Source organism: Anopheles darlingi, chromosome 2 (assembly GCF_943734745.1).
Source record: "Anopheles darlingi chromosome 2, idAnoDarlMG_H_01, whole genome shotgun sequence".
Classification (NCBI taxonomy): Eukaryota; Metazoa; Arthropoda; class Insecta; order Diptera; family Culicidae; genus Anopheles; species Anopheles darlingi.
In genome coordinates this window covers 80,204,610-80,226,056 of record NC_064874.1, presented here as the reverse complement: position 1 = coordinate 80,226,056, position 21,447 = coordinate 80,204,610, and the positions used below count along the sequence as shown (strand labels likewise).

The 21,447-nt window shown below is 50.5% G+C and overlaps 1 protein-coding gene and 1 long non-coding RNA gene across 3 annotated transcripts in view; one reads left to right on the top strand and one right to left on the bottom strand.

Annotated features, from left to right (window-relative positions):
* Nucleotides 1–21,447, bottom strand: part of LOC125948358 (rab3 GTPase-activating protein catalytic subunit) — a 112,577-nt gene that overhangs the window by 60,003 nt on the left and 31,127 nt on the right. The gene's annotated exons all lie outside the window — the stretch shown is intronic.
* LOC125948367 (uncharacterized) overlaps nt 1–21,447 on the top strand; it is an 88,336-nt gene that overhangs the window by 49,994 nt on the left and 16,895 nt on the right. Inside the window, exon 3 of the long non-coding RNA XR_007468568.1 lies at nt 17,705–17,759. This is a non-coding gene — a long non-coding RNA (uncharacterized LOC125948367). The remainder of the gene's footprint in view (nt 1–17,704; nt 17,760–21,447) is intronic.

Below are 21,447 nucleotides of genomic sequence, written 5' to 3'. Positions count from 1 at the left end.
TTGTGTATCGTGACGTATTGGCCTAGACTAAGCGCGTCCCTGCTTAAGACCAGTATTTTCTTCTGTTTCTTTTTTTCTCGCTCACTGTTCCGAGTTCCGGAGCCGAGGTTCATTCTGAGCAACGTGAAAAGCAACATGGCGCGACCGGGATCCAAACGGATCACAAACGGAGGATTGAGTGTCTGTTGCACCAGCAGCAAGTGAAGCATCCTTGGGTTGTGTATCTGGATGGAGCTAAAAGTAAATAAGATTGAATTAGAGCTTTAATTAAATTAAACAACTGCAACCGTGTGCACACACACACACACACACACTTACGCGAGAGAGTGAGCCGGGCGTGATAGCGCAAGTACCGTTCCGTTGTTCCGCCACTTCAGCGCATTCCGCGCTCCGTCGTCCCGAAGCACGAAGAAACGCCTAGCTCCGATTGAGCAAGGATGGATGAACAATTGGGGAGTAGATTTGTTGCGTTTCTGTGTATGTGTGTGTGTGTGCGCCGTGACGCTTGAACGGGTTGCGCGTATGGGAAAGCGTCAGCCCCCGATACCCCTCCTCGACTCTGTTATGCTCGTTGAGAGTGCTTCGAGTGCTCGAGGGAGCCGGTCTGGTCTCCACTTGGCCGCCCCGTCGGTGCTGCTGGTTTGCCCGGGAATTGGAGCATCGCATGTGGTTTGGGATGTACTTTATAGACTGTAACAGTTGTAATCTGCACTGAATTGCCGCTAGTAAGTGCCTCCACTCTCCCACTACCACTACTACTACACCGCACAACATACCGCCGCATGGCCACAACGATGGTTCTCCCGCCGTTCGGATCTCGCCGTATCGTACGCATTTTAACTGGCTTATCGGATTAGCAGGCGCACGGCTGCACGTCGTTGCCCCTTCTGTACTGTACAAGCCTGATGCCGTGTTGTGCCTCAATTACGATGCTTGATGATTGTGGCTTGTTGTTTCAATTTGGCGTCTTCGCGAAAGGGCAGCCAGCGAGCTTCACGGTGCGTGTGAGCGATGGCACAGGATGATGATCATCATCATCATCAGCATGATATGCGGCCTCTGATACCGTTGCTTTTGATTAACGAACGCTTTTAACGCGAACCGACTGACTGATTGGAGAGGCAGCACTTTACGTACGCCTTGGGGTAGTGTTGTTTTGACGATACGTACGCCCCGCGCACATGTAGGAACTCGGGATTAGCAATGAGTTTAAGGAATCCTCCTAAGAAACCGCTTCTTAATCGCCATCAAGAGGTCACGAACCTTCCCGCTTGGCTCGCTCGCTGGTAGACAATTAGTGGTCTGAGCATCGTGATGTTACCTCATCGGTCTGCAGTTTAGAAACTTTGTCTGCAGAAAGCCCTCCGGGGGGTCCAGCGAGCATAATTAACACGCATAAATCTTTGCTCCAAACGATCCCCCCGTTTCCTGCTCGATCGCGTACCAGCAGCACAAAGCGGGTACCCCATTAATATCACTCTAAATCAACTCAACCAGCAGCACCAGCAGCAGCATGACATCGTTGTAAGGCGGGCTCGAGATTGACAGAAAGTGAATTAGTCACTCTCGAACAGCGGACCAACTCGACCGCGGCTACCTGTTCCTGCTGCACAGACTTCAACGTCCACTAAAACGGTTGTCACGATTTAACACCGCCACCACCAGCACCACCAGCACCGGCAGCAGCAGCCGAGTGCCTTTAATGAGATCGCACCAGCTCCCTACTGACCCACCAACAATCCATCCGTTGAGTCATTTCTGATTTGAGATTTTTTTCCACATTTTTCTCCACCTCTCGTGCGTTCTTCTTATTAATGGAACAGGCCGGTCGGTCTGGAACCTCAATTTCCCATCGCATCGCATCGGGCATTCGCGCCCCCAGTTCGCTTTTGTTTAACCGAGTTCGCAGCGTAATGTGAGGGGTGCCAACGGTGGAGGAGTGTTTGCTCCACTTCTTGCTTCTCTCCTGCATAATGTTGACCAGGAAAGGTGGTTCCTGCCACTGGGCCGCTGCCACTGTCTCGTACAGCAGCCCGTTCCCATTGTTTATCATAATTTCTGTTACGAAAGCCACGCAAACACACACACACACGCTTGCAGACCGAGCATTCACTCTCGGTCGTCCTCCAGGGACGCAGCATCCCCCTCTCTGGGAGAGAATGGAAAGTAAAAAAAAAGCCCAAGACGCGATCTGCGACGCGCTGGCTTTTCGGGGTCAGTAATTTATGGTCTCGGGCGCCCACCTCAACACAATGACATCGCGCGGCTCCATCCCGCGTTTTGTTGGTCAACACAATACCTACAACGGCGACGACAACGGCGGCGACGACGATGGCGATGAGAAAATTAGTTCTAAAATAATGGACGATAATAAAATCGCTGGTCAGGAGAAGGTGTTGCAATTATTCAAATTCATCTCATCTCCCTTCCCGGCAAGCCTAGTGACCGACCAGCACCACACCGGGTGTTACCAGCCGGGGAGCCATGCTGTTGTGATGTTTCAATAAATATGTTTTACGCTATTGTTCGCCTATTACATTACACATCCCAGGTGATAAAGAGCAGGGAAAACATTTTGCATTCAAATTGGTTGTTCGCTCTGCGTCCTCTGCGTGATGCTGTAACAGTTGTGTTTGTGTTGCAGTATCCGCCCGCTCCCGGTGGACGTGAGAAGCGTGAAAAGGGTCCGAAAAATTCCTCCACCATCGCTTTAACAGCAGCAGCAGCAGAAGCAGGAGTTGCATACTGAGTACGCGTCTGACGAGAAGGAAGTGAAATATGTAAAATGAACCCACCAGCCACCGGGCCTGGGAAGGGCTAATTTGAAACGGTGGCAGGCCACGTGCCCCACGGTGGGGCTGCTAAAGTCCAGGCTACTTCCGTCGGAAGATAAACGACCGTTCAGGACGACGGTGATGCATCAAGTAGCGCACCGCTGAAGACGAGACGAATTACGATTCCAGGTAGTTCCGGGACTTGTGGCGCAAGATGCACGATGTTCGAAAAGAGGAAGTAGTTCTCGAGAACTAACTTAAAGGAAGAAATTCTTAAACCCGTTTGTTTCCGTTCGTTTTTCCCTCCCCACTTTGGCTTCATCGATGAAAGAGTCGCGCCATGAAAGGTCGAGTGCCTTAAATCGTTCGGATCGAAATCGTTCGTTCTCTCTACATTCTTCCTTTTCAAATACGGGGGGGTCCATTCGAGGCCATCAGAATTCAGGAGCAAAAGGAACCACTCTCAAAGGTCCAATTAATTCGATGAAAAGGGCGCGCACTCATTCAGCTCTCGATCAGCACCGGGGAAAAAAAAATAGCGGAGGAAAAACTCCCTCACAAAGCGGTCGGATTCGCGAGGACAATAGCCAATAAAAGCCTCGATATGCGCTTTGGTTCGCTTCGGCAAATGCAAATGCACTTTATCTACGGAATGAGGAGCGCATAAACGGTTTCTGTACGCTGGCAGAGAGAGAACTTTGCATAAATAGCATCGCACCCCAGGAAGAGGAGGTGGAAGGGACACGTACGATTGCGAAAAGTAATTTCAACGAAAAACCACCACCACCAATCTCCATCAACAGCATCCTGGGTATAATCGTGATCCTAGCATCACGATCACGTGAGCACCACACACAAATATCTCACGCGGAATGCAGCAGCAGCAGCAGCCCCGCTGGCATGTGCTCTCGTCAGGTGCTCCCTCAGGGAGAGGAGGGGCGCCGCCTACTCGTCTCGTTGGTCTCGCTAATGGAGGTGGAAAACATACACAACTTAGATTTAATTTTTTCCCATTTAAAGAAATGCCTTCTCTACGCTTAACGCTACGCTTTGTTGTATCGGACAGGATCTGGTGCGCGATCTCAGACACAACAACGCAAGCGAGGATGCGAGGATGGAGATAAATGGACAAACAAAATTTGCTTTTTTTCCTCCCGTAAATTCCCCAAAGGAGTCGTAACTGCGTCTGATGACTGGAAATAGGTTGTACCAAATACCCGTGGCATTGCTCCTTTCGAAAGCAGACGCACAACAAAACGGTGCAGCTTCGCTTCGCCCGGTGGTCAGTATCAAAGATAAAGACCCCCTGACACACCACCTTTTAAGCGGGCAACTCCGCTCTCTATCGCCCCTCGCCTGAGCCATCTCAATCCAAAACAAATGAAACAACAACACCGGAACGAGAACCACACTTGCACACACACAAAAAAAAGCATCCAAAAATTCGGTTTCGATGGTTTACGATGGCCCCCCTCATCCAACCACCCAACACGGCCCCGGGGGCAAGGCACTGCCTGAAGGACGAAAGCACAAACAAAACCGATGCCAATGTTTATTGCGTCCGCCTCGCCTCGCGGCACTCTCACTGGCACGCGTGTGTTGTTTTCCTTTTCCGTTATGACCATCGACCGGACCAGGGGTTTGGTCTCTGGTCGAGTGTGTGTGTGCAGCAGTTTTCTCGTCGCGGCCCCCCCAAAGGCAGCTAATCTCCCTCGAGGAGGAGGAGGAGAAGTAGGAGCAAGACAAGAAGGCCAACCACCACCGCGCCACGGACAACGGCACGAAACTGAAAGGTCCCGCCGGTCGTTATCCTTAACGCGTTCTGCTCGACGCGACGACCACACCGGTCCCCGGACGCCGGAGTTGTCCTTTGATGCATTTTGCGCGCGCCCTCGCGGTGGAATCGAATCGAATCTTGACCGATCCGATAAGTGGAGCAGCTCGCAAGATTAAGATCTCGCCATGGCCATGCCAGAGCCGTACGGAAACGGGAAACCCCCGGATAAACATCGCTTTCGAACAGACGACATTCGAAGCGAAGTGAAGCCAACCAAAGGCACTAAAGTGAACGTGAAAGCGCGAGCTTAAACGGTGTGTGTGTGTGACTGGGTAGTGCGTGTGATGCATTAGAGCTTTACGATGAGTGGAGCGAGAGGATCGATGTGATAACAATCGCTCCTCGCATTCCACGAACCGGCAGACGACCAGACCTCGCCGCCTTTTCGATGCCCTCACGTCCGTTTATCCTCCTCGGTTGATCCTCGGAATCCTCGGAATGAATCAGCGACGTAGCGCCTCTCAATTACTTCCCCGGGAGAAGTCAACTACTCCCATGACGCTGCCACTGGTGCTGCCATGAATCGAGTATAAAGCTGGAAGTTCCGAAGTTCTCGTTCGGAAGTCTAAACACCGCGTGATCGCATCACGTCCTGAACCGAACCAACTATCCACCATCACCACGCCTGGCAGCCAAGACTGGCTGGCTGGATAATGGAAAATCCTTTCAAACGTTGCAGCAACAGCAGAAGCAGCGCATCGAAGTCGAAGAACTGCTATCGCGTAGACTCCAGAGCGTGGGGACTTCACATCATCATCGGCACCGACGCCCAGGTGACGATGGCCTCTCGCCGGGGATTGGCGTGCCAGTAAACTCCGCTGACACGTATGGCATCTGGCCACCATACGGCCCCGGTTCCGGGCCCCCCAGGTTTCTTAAAGCCATTGCCATTGACAACCTGGCAATGGGGGGGATGCCATGCCAAAGCCAAGCGAAGCGAACCAAGCTTGCGATGTTGCTGCTACCGGTGCCTCAGTAACTGGATTTCCGTCCGGAATCCGTGAGGGGTTTGACAGCGACTTCGGGCAACATTCTTCGGGCAGCTGCCACAGACTGGTGGTGGTGGTGGCGCCGGTGGATGACAAAAAGGATGTAAAATTCTAAAATTACATCCGCAAGGCCCCCGCCCCGCCTTGCATTCGTTCGTCGCTACGGTCTCCGGTGTGCCTTGGTGTGCAAAATATGTGCCCGTCCTATGGTTCTATGCTACGACCGTGCCCTGGGCTCAATCCACCTCGCACGGAATTCGCGCTGGAGGGGCCGGAGAGAGACAGAGAGAGAGAGAGAGAGAGAGAGAGAGTGCTGAAGATAGGCCTCGTGGCAGGATGCTACAAATTTAGGTTACGGCTTCCGGTTTCGCACACACACACACACGGGGAGGACTACGATGTGTGTGTGTGTGTGCTGCGTTCGAGGCTCAAGTAGGCTTTCGCATGTTTTGAAGAATTAATGGTGCGCCGGATCCCGCCGGGTGCCAATGGCCACCGTGTGACGTGGCCCGGCAAACATACGCAAAACCATGGGGAGGGGGCGTGTGATAATAAGAAGCGCGTTCTGGCGTGGCGTATACCGGGGCGAAGAAGCCCGAAACCCGGCTTTAAACGTTCAGAGGTTAAACGGTTTACGCGGCGACGGTGACTACGATGGCGACGATGACGACGATGGTAAAGACCTCTGGTAAGGCTAATTTGTTCACGTTTTACCTTTTAAAGCGCTCTCGGGGGGGTCTTTTGGTGGGAAGTGCGATGATCCTTTAAAGGATTTTCACTGCGGTTGGCGCGTGATAATGCGAGAAACGTTACGCGCAATCGGAACACCTATTAGGGGTTGGGATCGTTAATCGTGGTTCGAATTGAGTCGTGTGTGAGTGTTCACAAGATGCTGTTAGCTTCGAACAACCTATTAGTGGATGTCTATGCTTGTATATTAGATTACCGGATTAACGGGGAGAGGAACCGAATTAGGCAATTATTGTGGTACAGGAGAACTTCATTAGAACAGGTTGGACTGCATTAATGTTCTCTTCCTGCATCGCTGTTGCTTAATAGCGAATATTGTCGAAATTTGAAAAAGAACTGAGCAGAAATTTTGTCTCTACCATTCTACATCCTCAAGTCCATAGCTGCAGCAGTCTTTAGATTGTTTTTAATTTACTTGACTATTCTAATATAAAAATTGGTTCCGATAAAAATGCTCAGAAGTATCATTTTCTCTAAACATAATAAGGCAATCAGCCTGTCAGATTATAGAATGATGGATAACATCACTGAATCTGCTGCCCGGAATGATGCCTTCATACTCGATGATGTGCTCGTAAAGATAATGGCAATTTTCCCAACGAAGCTCCTGTTGGGCTTTAAACGGCTCTCTTTTTTTATGTGCTTGAATTTTGACGATCACAAAGAAGGAGCTTCATTACCAACAGAATGCACACTTCAGGCTTCAGGTTTGTGGATTATAACTTGAAAAAGCATATTTTTATTGTTTGAGGATTGAGAGACCTTGAAGATTGTAGCTTGAAAAGTTATCTTGTTATCCGTTAATTTCCCAGAAAAAAAGAGAAAAACGAATAAACCAATAAATATCCAGCAGCTATGCAACAATAAATATCGAAACAGTTTGTTTAAAGCACCTAGAATCACAACAAATATTCATTATTTTAATGGTAACTGAGCATATTTGTATTCCAGCAAAGCTATTTGCAACATGTTGCTTCACATCACACGTTTCATACCAATAAAATGATCAACAATTCCGCAAATCAATTTCATTCAATAGAAAACCTCATAAAAAACGAAATCATTGCCTTGTTGAGCTAATATAAATTCTGTACAATAAAAGGAATCGACTTTGCCGTTGAAATGGCGAAGTATAATTGCAACAATTGCAAGCGGTGAGCGGTGGTTTGTGGGAAACCCCCTATACCAGCACACGACGGACCAGCACGCGTGCGAATCAATAATTACCGAGTTTGACTCGCAATCGAAACCGAATCCCTCGACAGCGGTCGCACTCTCTTCCCCTTTTTGCCTGTCTATCTCTCGCTATCAGCCACACCATCGTTCCCCGAAATGATCGCTTGTTTAGGTCGATTTATGTACGGCATCGGTGCGATATGATTGCATGATGCAACTGTTTCGCTGTTATTGATACGGCGGTCGAAGGCACACCGTGCAGGCCGTAGAGTGTTCAATTCCGATGCAATTCCCATCCTACACGCGCAATGCGCATTAATAATAATTGATGAACAACGAATCCCATTCGAACAAATACGGGCATCCCGGAGCGAGCTGGGAGTGGCCGCACCGGATCTTAGGACACGAGATGATGGCCCATCAACGAGAGCATTCGTCGGGCTCTGCACACACACACACACGCGCGCACAAGCACACACAGAATTGTTTCTCGATATAATCCGTTCAAACATAATCAAACTCGGTCGGTCAGTCGGTCGGTCTCGGTTATTCCTCGATTGTTTCGGTTGGTGCCACCAGAACACCAGCATCTGCTATGATGGCCACACACACTGAGCGGCCCAAAAACACCACCGATCTGGTCGGGTATTTTCGGTGCCGGTTGGCCAGTTTGTTGTTTCTGGTGGCGAATGTCAGAATGTTCGTCGGTCATCGCGCGTTGGCTTAGCGCTCGACGCTACAGACAATGGGAGAGAGAAAAAGAGGTAAAGACGACGGACTAGATTAGCTGCAAACAATAATCTGGCTAACCAGATTCAGCGCTCTGGTGCTAGAGCACAGGGGGGGGGGGGGTGCCGGGGACGCGGCCAGAGCGAGATTGATTTTTCATCATCAGGCCACCGGGGGATCTTGCCAAAGCAGCAGCCACCGGAACCAGCGCACTCGCTGTGCTGCCTACAGATGGTGACGCGCTGGCCAGTTGTTATGTTTAGAATATTAAAAATCATTCTCAAGTGTTTTCACACAAACACACACACACATACGAGGGCACAACACTGGAAGGGACATCATCATCGGGCAATTTGTCGAGCGGAAATGTGCATGTGCACCGCACCGGAAACGACCGACTCCCGGACTCCCAACAGGAGCAGCACTGGTGCTATGTTTGATGATAAAAATAGAGACCGACCGCGAAACTATTTGCACACACACACACACACACACACCACGAGGAGCAACCGATGCCGGTAGCAGCTTTGCAGTTTATCCGATCGGACGAAATATGCTAAGGGAACGGGAACGGGAGCCCATAAATAAATGACGAGCTGGGTTGGCACCATTTTGTGTGTCAAGGATTTTTTGGCCCGGAACAGAACAGAACCGAACCAAACAAACCGGCGCTGAGCTGACGACACGTGGTTTGTCATCACCAAATCATGTTTTGCGGTTTTTTTTTCTCTCTCTCCCCTTCTTTCCGGTTGTGCTCCGTCACTCGTTATCCGGCGACAGGGGATTCCGCGGGGGCCACCCAATTCCAATTGCAAATTAGAGCATTGTTTATGCTTCATTTAATTACACCATCGGTGCCGCGCTTGATAGCGCATCGTAATCACGATTGAATCTGCGGTAAGGACCGAACATTCTGTCCGTCCTCTGGGACACAGGAACAAATATTTAAAGAGTTTGACACCGATTTGCAATACAATACATCGGTGGTGTATTGGCGATTGCATGCATACCGAACACGTTGAACAGAATTCCGCCGCAGAATTCCGTTCCGGAGAGAGGGGTCATGATTACGAAGCAGCAGTTGCATATGAAATTAGGCCACCATTCCACTCCATAACCGTAATGACACTCTGTGGGCACCGGCAGCGCGCAGAAAAGGTAAAACAAAACGCAAAAACACCCACCATACATCAAGAGTATTAGCATATTCATGAATGGGATTCACCATAAATGGTCGTTGTTCCGGATTCTGTTTATAATATTTTGCAAAACGTGTCTCGGCGGCGCACGATCGTTTCCGTGCTATTTTCGTGGTTGGTTGTTTCGAAAGCCGGTGTGCACATTTCGGATGTTGGTTGGATGCATCGTTTTTGCATCGAGAACGGAGGGATTGGCGCTTTAAACCGGGACTGCGGCTAAAAGGAACTGCAACTGATTGGTGACACTTTCAAACATGCAACATTCCAGTGGAGAAATGCGTGTGGATTCGTGTGTTTGGTTGCGATGCACGTTGGTTCAAGATGCACCAAGCGTCCGTAGACTGCAAAGGATGCTTCATCTAATTCGAAACATTTACATAATCCAGTGAACATCACGTTGCAGCTTTACATTTGGATTATTCTGGCGTTTGCCTATCGCAGGTGGTAATCCGAGCAAAAGAAACCTGAATAGGAGCTTCAACTATAAACAGTTTTTAAATACTCATCAAACAATATAAATAAAACAGTTAAAACAACGGATAACTCTTCATTAAAAGAAATGTATAGTAGAATAGAGATAATGCACTGTTAAATATCATATTTTTCATTTTCATATCCCGATGCCGAATGCAACTCTTATCGTACGATACTGCGTTTTAAAACCAAATTTCAAATATTCATAATACCATGATTCAGCAAACAGTCACGCAAACCGCGCACATCCGCCTTCTGTTTCCTGCGCTGTAAGCTGGGAATGCAAAATGGAATGGACGAAGCATAAGCTATGCATAGGCGCCAACCGGTGGTAGCCGATGAGTGGCAGCGTGAGTCAATCGATGACTGCCGGTACGGTTAAACGGAGAACGGTAAACGCACGTCACCGTCAAAAACCATATGAATCGTTGATGGTATTCATAACGAAAGCTATACCCAACCCAATAGGTGGTGGTTGTTGGTCGCCCGAATCGAATATCGCATGGATGTTGCCGCATGGCGTGCCTTTGCTCTATGCTCATGGCCCGTGGCCGATGCGCGATCGAAAGGCGCGCGATCCGCGTGATCTCACACACAGCACCACATTCACGGGCTGGGCTTTCTCCAAGCGCGCGCGCGCGCGCGTGCCCGCGAAAAACCGCGCAACCATCATCGTGACTTGCCATCGCCATGTTTTCGTTGGAATGGGTTGTAAAAATAAATTTCCCATTTCACCGGACACCCCGAACACGGCTGTGTCCGCATCAACGGACACTCTCGTTGGGGACTTGTGGGAGTCGGAAAAGCGAAAACAAAACCAAAAAAAAAAATACGTACAAAACGTGTGCTGCTCCACACGTCGAACCGTCGATCTGGTGATTGTGTTTCCGATCGATAGGAAAGGGCCGGCACGCCCGGCACCACACCATTACTGTCCATTTATCCGGATCCGCGCAATCGCAACCATCCATCCATCCATCCATCCATCCATCCGTTCGTACAGCCATCCGTGAAGAATCGCATTTTTTATATCGAGCCCCTCGCGCTCGTCTCGAAGCGTGGCCAACGAACGGACGAACGAATGGTAGCATCGGGCGTCGGTGGTGTCCAACGGCGTGCGAGAGCAGCGACGTCACGATAATCCGATATCAAAACCGAAACAGCGAAAGCAGAGCGAAATGTGGCGGATCCGCGATGAGCACCACCACCGCCACCACCATCAGCATCCCCCTCTCTCTCTCTACTCGCTATCGCCAGCTCGACCAGAACCGATATCGGAGCCGATCCGTCAAGGGGCCCGTCGCGGGGTGGTGCGCTCCGCTCGGATGGCGTGTCTAGGCACTCGGCAACTTCCCGCACCTCCCTAAAATGGATGCTACGGTGAGAAGAAGGAGAGCATTTGGAAATGTGAAATTTTCCGGTGATTAAAATTATATTGGCCATCTTCCTCTTTTTGGCCACCTCGGAGGAGCCACGGTGGTGGTGATGGTGGAGGACGAAAAGCGGAGAAAAAACTACGATCTCGTACAGGGAACGAATGCACAGCATTCCGCTTTCCGTGTTCCGAGTGTTTTGTTCCGTTGTACGCCCGGTCGGTCCAATTTGCTCGCAAAACCGAAACCTTCCTCATTCCTCACGGGGCCTGACTGGGGTACTGGTGGTGGTGCCGATGCTGACGAGCGGCGAGCGGATTGCATGGCGTGTCAATGGAAAATGGAAGGAAAAAAAATCAACAAAAGAAAAACTAACCCACCAGCAACCGGGCCCCTCTCCTCACAGCTAAATAAATTGATTCATTTCGATTGGATGAACACCTTTGTTTTCTTGTCCGTGTCCACGGTACAAGCTCTCCTCCGCCGGTTGTTATGCTGTGGCCGAGGAACGACACCGAACGGCACATTAGGTATTGCCATGCCTCGAGAAGAAGATAAACTTAAGCAAACTTCCCTGGGTGCAGCAGCAGCACCACTAGCACCTTTCCCTCTTCTGCTGCAAAGAGGATGACAAATCGAATGAAAAGTGGCATTCGAAATCGATCTGATTTTGGGCCGGTGTATGGACCGGGAGCGGAATGGCTGTTTTCAAAATTTATCAGGATATGCACTTACGGGCTACCGGGTTGGTCCTAGGTGAGAAGGCATCAGCCAACATGGCAAAGCCATACATACCTGGAAGGAAAAAGCGAAGAAAGAAAAAACAAATAATTCCATTAGTGAACGTGCTCGTCGTAGAAGATGTCGTGCTGACCACGCGCCGGCTGTGTTGGGGGAGTGGTTTTGGATAAAAGAAAAACAAAATGGAAACATTCCCGATGAAACGATTCCCGCACGATGCACCGGTTTGCTTCGATGGAAATTATTGGTATGAAAATCCTCCCCACACACACACACAGCGCACAAAGGCGGAAAATAATGACGACGTGAATGTCTTCTCTTTGGTTGCCCGGTTACCGGCACCATTCAATGCAAGCAAAGCCTAACCTCCCCTTGAGCCGGAGGAGATTGACAAAAAGTATATTCCATGTTTCCAATTATTTCCAAGTACTCTCTGGTGGACCTACGGCCCGGACCGGGCCGGTTCATTGAGAAAAGGCATCCTTTCCGACCCATTACCGTTGAAGTAGGCGGTACTTTAAATTTTATCACAAATCAGCAATCAGAGGCAACAGCAGCAAAAGCAACAACGGCAACGAGAACAAAAAAGCGAAGAAGCGGAACATTGCAATCCCCCAATCCTCCAGTGAGCTGCCATAAAGCTAGTGAGAGTATCCTTGGGCGCAATGCACGTGGACCATCTATTCCATTCTTTTTCTTTTAACTATCCTCCTACACCTACCGAGATACCGAGGTAGCTACTGAGCTATCGAGTTGCTGACCTGAGGATGTGCGTGTGTGTGTGTGTATGTGTGTGATATCTTCCCTTAACTTTTCTCCTCCCCAACGGCACGATGGCTTTACTTATTTATAACCACTTATGAAAGGGATATTTGCCGCCCTAAGCCGCTTTCGATGGCGATGGGTGGCCGCCTGTTCTGTTGTGATTCTTGCGAGTTGCCTCATCCTTCCGTACATGCGCGCGTGGACAGTGTGCCTCTCGTCCACTAAGAGCCACTTCACCTTACCTAGGCCCAACGTCGTCGTCATCGTCGTCTTCGTCGTCTTCCGATACCCAATTACGCACAGCTTGTGGAAAGCCTCACTCCAAGACTCACGACGGACGAGCGAACGCTACTGACGGCATTATACACTCCGGTAAGCTACGTCTAGCCATTGACCTCGTAACGGACCAAGAACGTGCCGGGACCGTGTTTCGGGATGATCTCGCATCATCCACCAACGGGGTACTATCGATACCGGAGAGGGAATGTGTGGCCGACCGGGTGTGTGTGTGTGTGTGTGTGTGTGTGAGGGACGCGGATCTCAAGAATGCAATTTGGGGAATGAACTCGCCGGCCTGATGTGCGATAGAGACACGTCTCGTCTGCCTTCACCACGGTTCATACGCCGGATGTGGAGTTTTTCGCGCGGAAAGAAGCAAAGGAACCGGCAAAAGAGGGAAGGGGTGGGGGGGAGGGGGCACTAGACATGTTCTAACATTCTTCTTCGCCCCACCTAACAACCCAGGCCGGCGGCCACCTTTCTACCTTTTGACATGAAGACAGAAATTCCGAATGTGCTGACGCATGCCTTCGTCGCAGGTATGTCGCTTCCGTCCTACGGCCGGTCGGTCGGTCGGTCGGTGAATGTAAGAAATGTCGCACAGTGCACACGCTGCCGTGACACGCCATTTGGGCCTCCGCCGCGGGCCTGGTCCGGGCAGGCAGGTGTTCGGAAGTGTAACAAATTGGTTGGAATGTTATTCAAGGCTCGGTACTCGCAGTACGTACTGTATGGAAGGTATCGATGCCCTGAAGAGGAGCTGAGTGATGCCATTGCGTCCCATTGCACTGCCATTGGGCGGAAGCCGGTCTCTGACTTCCGACTTGACTCAAAGATTGAAATGTTATTCGGCAAAAGCCTTAAAGGAGCGGCAGCCACTGCAGGGAATCAATGCCGAAGAGGCATTCCTTTACGGAGCATTAAAATTCAATTTAAAAAGAACTCTTCACCATGTCCAACCGACCCCCCCGGGGGGGTCGCCAGACACCCGGGAATTGACAATGTGCGGACATCATCGTTTGGTGATAGAGCACGTAGAGACATCTAAGCCATGGCCATGGCCGCTGGAATGCACATGACACTAGCACGCTCCTTCTGGGTTGGGTTCTGGCTTTAATGAAACGAAACGCAAATCGTTTCCCTTTAGAGAAGGACCTTTAGTTCGATCGTTTCAAGCTGGGACCCCGGTAATGATGCTCTGGAAGGGGCAGGGGAAAGCATAAATAAAATATCCACCGGAACCCAGAAGAAGAACCCGCTATCGGACCAGCTACCACAGCAGGCCTGATGTTCTGGCGTGGTTCAAACGCCTTTCAATAGCACCAACCGGGGGGCGACCAGAAGGAACAGGAAGAGAAGAATCCAGTGACCAAAAGGACAACAGCAACACAAAGGCATACCAGCACGCCAGGGTCCATAGTTTGATGGGGGCATCATAAAGGACCTCCCCGCAACTGCTGCTGCTGCTGCTTCCAGTGTCCCGCAGGTAGCAAAAGAAGCGAAAGGCGAATGGATGTCCATTTTATGCGCTTTAACGAAATTAAAACCCATTCATCCGTCTAATGTCCATGTTACGCATCGGTAGCCGCTGGTTGGCGGCCGTTGCGCCGGCAGTGTTGTTGAAAGGTGTGTCCTTCCTTCTGCCAAGCCCCAGGACCAACTGTTTGTGCAATCAAATGCACACACGCCTGGTAGGCCGCTAAAAGACTTACCAGAAACCACCAGCAGCTGGAGGCCTTTCTGCAGTGTGTAGCATTCGGTAAAAGGCATAAAAGGATTCCACATGCATTATCCCCGTGTGTCTGTGTGTCTGTGTGTCTGTGCGTGTGCGCCTCTGTCTGGCCAGGAACGACAGGCATCGCATACACTCGCGGAAGCTGCAAATTTTCAACATGATCGATTGCGCATAATTCTCGCTACAGTAATGCTCTTCACACCACGCGGTTCTCCACACACACACGCACACGCACACACACCCACAGACAGGCGGCCACACGTTAGGTTCATTCGGATCCGCTTCGTTCGACCATAAAATAAATATTTATTTACACGCATTCACGCACTGCGCCACCACCATCGATGGACGGCCGGCGGCCGATCTTCATTGTCCTTTTAAGCACCGACGAACCAAGCGGACGAATGGCGCGGCGCCGCGGTCTTTATTTACGTTCGATTCCGATCAAACGAATCCACCCCGACACCGGCAGCACATAAGCTGGCCGGGGCCACACAGTGTGTGCGTGCGTGTGTGTGCCGCGTTACCCACATTGATCCCACAGGGATCAATCCAGCGAACGCCCCAAAACACAATAAAAATGGGCAGCATCGGCACCAGTAATCCCATTATGCTACACTCGCTCTCATTCTCTCCCTCTCTCTCCTCTCCTTCTCTTCCACCTGATGCCCAATACCTCGTGATAATCGATTACGAGCAGCGAATGATGGTCCCCCCAAATGCGTCGCATATAAATGGTGGCCGAGCGCAATAATGATGAAAAGCGGAAGGCTTTTCGCAGCTTATCAAAAGCGATTTTCTCTGCTTCCACCCTCCTGCCACGGGGTAGGCTGATGGGGAAAGCAAATTAAATTTGTTTCCTTTCGCCTCAATTTTGCTTTTGTTTGAGAGATAAACGGAACCCTTGCCGCGAGAACCGCTGGAGGAAATTGGGTGGGAGAATGGGACCCTATACCCCCGAAAACGAGATGATTTGTCGCGGTCAACATAAAATTGGTTTTTCCTTTTATGCGCTTCTCTTTTTCTCTTTCTCTCTCTCTCTCTCTCTCTCTCTCTCTCTCTCTCTCTCTCTCTCTCTCTCTCTCTTTCGCTGTGTCTCTGCATTTCTTTCTTCTGTGTTTGAACAGGCGACCAACCGAGCGACCTTCGACCCAAAATGGCGATTGATCCGAGTTCACGAGAACGCGATAGACCTAGACGATTATTCATTAAACTTTGGAGACATCCCACACTCCCGGTCGCTCTGGCGCCCTGGCGGTCACAGAGTAGACGCCGCGCTCATATTGGAGTGTTTTTTTTTGCTGGTTTGCTAGCGAGGAAAAAAGCCAGATTTAATCAACTTCAGTGTTGCGCCAGCCGGGACTGAGAGTAATAAAAAGAATAATTAAACACTTTATCGAAACCAAAATAAAAAGTGTACACCTCGCTTTGTTATTGTTTCCATAAGTGCCAATGGAGGTGCCTGGTTGGCCATCAAATTATTAACATTATTTTTTGGTCGGTGGATGTTTGCCCTTCACCATGTTTGATTGCACAGAAAACTTGCAAACACACACACACGCACACACACAAACACCCGCTTTTCTAATTAGTTCGAAGTGCAAAAGTTAAACCCCGTTCAATATTTATAAATGAAGACCGAGAGTGAGTGAGTTCGGATTGGAAAACCAAACTAAATGGCAAACACACACACACACCCACACACACACACGTGCGCGAGTCATATCGCGGAAGCATTTTATGCACCGCGCACTGATTAACATAATAATCGAGCAAATCCGTAACCAGGTCGATGCATTGTCCGCATTAAAATCTATGCTGCTGCTGCTGCTGCTGCAATACCATCGATCGGCACCATTATTTTCGGAACGAGCGCACGCACACACACACACAAACGAGAAGAGATTTTGTTAAAAAAAAAGTATGTTGGAAAACCCCAAAAACCACAAACGCTAATGATAATGGGGATAATAGGTGCAGCAGCGAATCCTCACCACCGGACAGCGAACCGAACATTACCGGTAGTGATATTCACACACATACATACACACACACATACACCTGCGCACATATAATCAGCCATAATGGCACCCGCGGCATTCGACCGCAAAGTGACCATATTTCAATGAAACACTCCACCTACCTCTCCAGCCTCACCTGCCACATGATGATGCTGCGAGAGGGCGAATGCACTCTCTTAAATCCCGTATGCTGGACACTGACCTGGCCGGCTGGCTGGCTGGCTGGCTAGCCTGGAGTGCAGTCCGAGGAAATTTATTCAATTAAATGCACACGCGATATGCTAAGCGGATGACAGCTGTTTCGATAGTGAGCGCGCACAAACAACACATGCACACAGCATGCCACGACAAATGCACATATTTTACTGTCGAATGCGCGCGACCGACCGACCTCTGATTAGACTAATCGAGCCCCGGGAAACCCGGTGACTAATGTCTTCCAAATTGTCCCAATTAGAGATAGCAGCCTTCGTAACGCCTCTCGCGGTGATCCCCCTCAGGGGGTCAAACAGCCTGCACCTGGCCATTGCGTGCTTTGATGAAGCACCTCGCGGAGCAAACGACGCGGATTTGAGTCGCGTTGCGTCGTGACAATCACAAGGCGGCATCCATAATTGAATTCCCACGACAAAAGAAGGTCCCCGCACGACACGGCGCGGCCTGCTGAGTGCTGAGTGTTCGATATATCCTAGGAGACGATATCCTTCTTGCAAATTAAATCATTCCATTAATCTTTCAACACGCCTCGGCGACAAGTGCTTTTGCTAAGCAACACACACACGCACACACACACACACAGCGCGGTGGCTACGATGCGGCTTCTAAACTCCTTCTCCTTCTGCTCTTCTTTTGATCGTTACAGCTCAACCGGAAACCGTTACCGCTGCTGCTCGAACTCGAACGACGCACACGTCACCGTAAGTGTCAATTTTCAATTTTCTAACCATTTCCGCGAATTGATGCCTAAGTCCCCGCTCCTGCTTCTCCTCGTAAGGCCTCTTCTAATCTACGATAAATGGCAAATGGTATCGCGCGAAGGGAAAATGCGATATTAAAAGGAACTCAGTGCTGTGTGTGTGTCTCCGGTGTATGTGTGTGTGCGGTTCAAACATAAAACTAACCTAATGCCTCATGCACATCACTATAATCCACACTTGGCTGCATCCATGTTGTATATTGCGCGCGCCCGCGCTCTCGCGGGATGACTTGTAGCTTTAACACTTATATTGTTCAATCCCCTGGTTCGAGGAGGAGGAGGAGGGGACCAGGGCAATCATCACAGCACCGTCGTCGTCGTCGACGACGTCTCGGTCTCGCGTCGCGGTCACGGTCTCAGTCGTCGCGTTGCTGCGATCGTAAAGTTTCTAAATACCCGATCACGAGCATAAATCAAATGCGGTTAATAAAATCCCATATCGTAAAGTTTGTCCTCCGTCGTTCGTCGTCCGGGACGGAGACCAGTGCCAGGGCCAGTGCCAGGGCCAGTGCCAGGGCCAGTGCCAGGGCCAAGGGATACTGAGGATGAAAGATGCGACGCGCCACGAGAATGCGCGACTCTTTATGGAGGCAAATTTGAGGATACCCAAAGGATAGTGGACCCCCGCCGGGGGGTCGTTCGAAAATCGCTGGCGATGAACGGAACACCCGGAAATGGCCGAAATGCCCGAAACTCCCCGGGCCAGGAACCGGCTCCTGGTGCTGCTGCTGGTGCTGTTAAGCCAAAAAACCGAAAACCACGACCTGACAGCCAAGACCAGAAAAGGGAGCAGCAGCAGCAGCCTTGGAGTGTGCCTTTGGCAGGGAGAGTTTGTGGTGAGCGCGATCGTTGGAACCGATTCTCAACTCCTCTATACGATATTCCATTTACCGCTCTCCTCTGCTTAACCGAAGCCGGATGATTAAAGGATGTGTAGCATGCAAGCCAGAGCCGGTGCGGTGGTCGGGGTTGCGGGGCAAGGGGGTGGGGTTTCGCTATTTTTCCCGGATTTTCCGGATTCTTCTACGGCCTTAACGGTGAGCAAGTACCGGGCCGTGCCGTGCTGTGTGTGTGTGTTCGATGCATTCGATCCCCGCAACACGCTGCAGAAGCAGCAGCAGCCAGAAGCCAGAAAAAAAGGATGTAGAAAAAAAACAAAATAGATGCAACAAGAACGGAGAGCGAGGGTGGGGCCGGAGGTCCCGGGACCAGTGCACGCGGGAGGGCCGGTTTTAAATTGCTGCCAAGTGTTCAATGTTTATTGCCGGTTGTTTCGGATTTCGATCGTTTCACGAGCATTACTTACGATTCGCTCACTCGCTCGCTCGGTCGCTTCACACCACTCGTGGAAAACTCGGAAAAATGTACAGAGAGAGAGAGAGAGAGCAAAAAAAAAAACAACGAACTGGCTAAACATAATATAAACCAACCAGCGAGCAGCACACTAGCTCAGCGCAGGATGTAGCGCTTCATTTGGTGGCTTAAGTTATGGCGGATTTTTGGAAAGTATTTCCTATCGAGCCGGAACGCTAATGGTACTTCCAGTGGTTCAGCAGTTTCCACTCCCCCAGTGATATAGTCTCCCTTGAAAGGTCCGTGGAAAGCGACAGCTTTTCGAAAACCCGAGGCGAGAGTGAAGCGCCAGTTCGATAGGCACTTGACATGATATCCAGCTAGCTAGCACCGTGCGTCACGTGAGCTACATCCCTCTTGTGCTGGTAGTGCTCCTCCTCCTCCAACTACTAATTAGTATCCAACACTTGAAATCTGCCTGCCTGCAGCAGCGTTTTGTTGACAAATGTGCTCATCCGCCAGAAGGAAGAGAAGGGAAAACGCCCTCCCGGTTGCTACTAGGGCTCGAGATTTGCATAATTTCCATCAGCCATCGCGTCAATTAAACTTGATGTCGCGACTCCATCAGCTCCAGAGTCGCTGCCTCCCTGAAATACTGCTGATCAATCCGAGTGCGCCCACTAATAACCTTCGCAAACACACACACACGCGTGCGAGAATGACAGTCTAGTGGAGGAGGATGTTTGATTATGCAAACTCACAAACCGGAGAGTGATGGAGAGACACTCTCTCTTTACAAGAGTCAACATAACGCGCTGCTCGATCGAACTCCGATCGTAGTCATTACGAGGCGTAGCACCCAGGCGATGGCTCCGCGAGTTCATCGAGAGCCATTTTTGGTGTGGCAAAAACGAGAAAAAGGTCAAACCAAGCAACGCGCCCACGGCCAGACGCAGTGCATCGCTGTGGATGGATGTCACCACCTCACCACCACCAGGTGCACTTCCGGCGTGGCGCAATTGACGTTTGATGAACGATGATGCCCGTACATCGTTTCCGATCCGTCCGTGTGTGGTCCGTGTGTGGTCCGTTTGTGGTCCGTGTGGCCCCGTTGTTGTAAGCGAAGGCGCAGCGCCACTGCCCCGCTTGGGTGTACTACACTTCAGGGTCATAAATTAACCTTTCCGCACTCTCCGCACACACTGACACGGATTTGCTAATAGCCAGTGTTACATGTTCTGCGAGACTCACGGATCTGGGATCAGATTCGTTACGCATATGACGACATTGGATTACTTCCCGGACCACACTATAACCGGCACACCACTCTGTCTTCTCCCCGCCCCTCTTTCAGGCTAGATTGATAGATTAATGCTTACCCCGTGTTATGCAAATCATGTTGTATGTGATGAAGATGAATTAACCAACTACCGGTGGTGTCGGCGGCGATGGCGGCACTTCACACATGCCCACACACACAAACACACACACACACACACACACACACACACACACCACTGAAGAGGGGCGTGTGTGCTATCGGTGTCCACGTCTACGCACGTCCATGAACACATGTTCAAATGTGACCGGAAGGTGTGATGCTGGTACACGGCACATGGTCTCGCCCCAGTCTCCCAGCCAGCATCATTGGTATGCCTGGAATGTCGGGTCGACCTTCCCTGGATTTCTCTGGAGGTCTAGGTTCCGGAGGTTTACTAACCCAGATCAGAAATCAGGTACGTACGTTGTTATCTCCGAGCATCCGATATGATGATAAGTGAGTGTTGACGGCGGCCCCGCTACCCACCGGACGATGAGAGACGCGCGCCTGTTTACACTACATTAGCATTCCAATTCCCCGCTTAACGGCGAGCCCGGAGAGAGAGAGAGAGATAGTTGGATTCCCCTAGTCCTGAGAATACGAATCCGGCGTTCGAAATTGGATTTCCATTTATTGCTCACCGAATTCAATGATCATCGTCATCATCTATCGTTCGATTTGCCTTAGTCATTCCGTCAGCGATCCGGAGTCGCACTCACGTAACCGTCGACGACGTTTAATTTGTCTTTTTAATGTACCAATCCGTTGTCGTCGTCGCCGTCGTCGCCGTCGCCGCCGTCGGGGAGTTTTCCTCCCCGAAAATGTTCCCGGAATCATGTGGATTGTCATGACCGGCGAGATCTATGCAAATCGGTCGCTTCGTCTTCAGATACCGTCCCGCCCTTGGGGGGGCGTTGAACACAGCTATAAAACTATTTTATGCACCTCGCTCTTCCTCGAACGAGCAGCGGAGGGGCTGAGCTATGTGGGTTGGTGGGGGGAGGAAAACGATTTA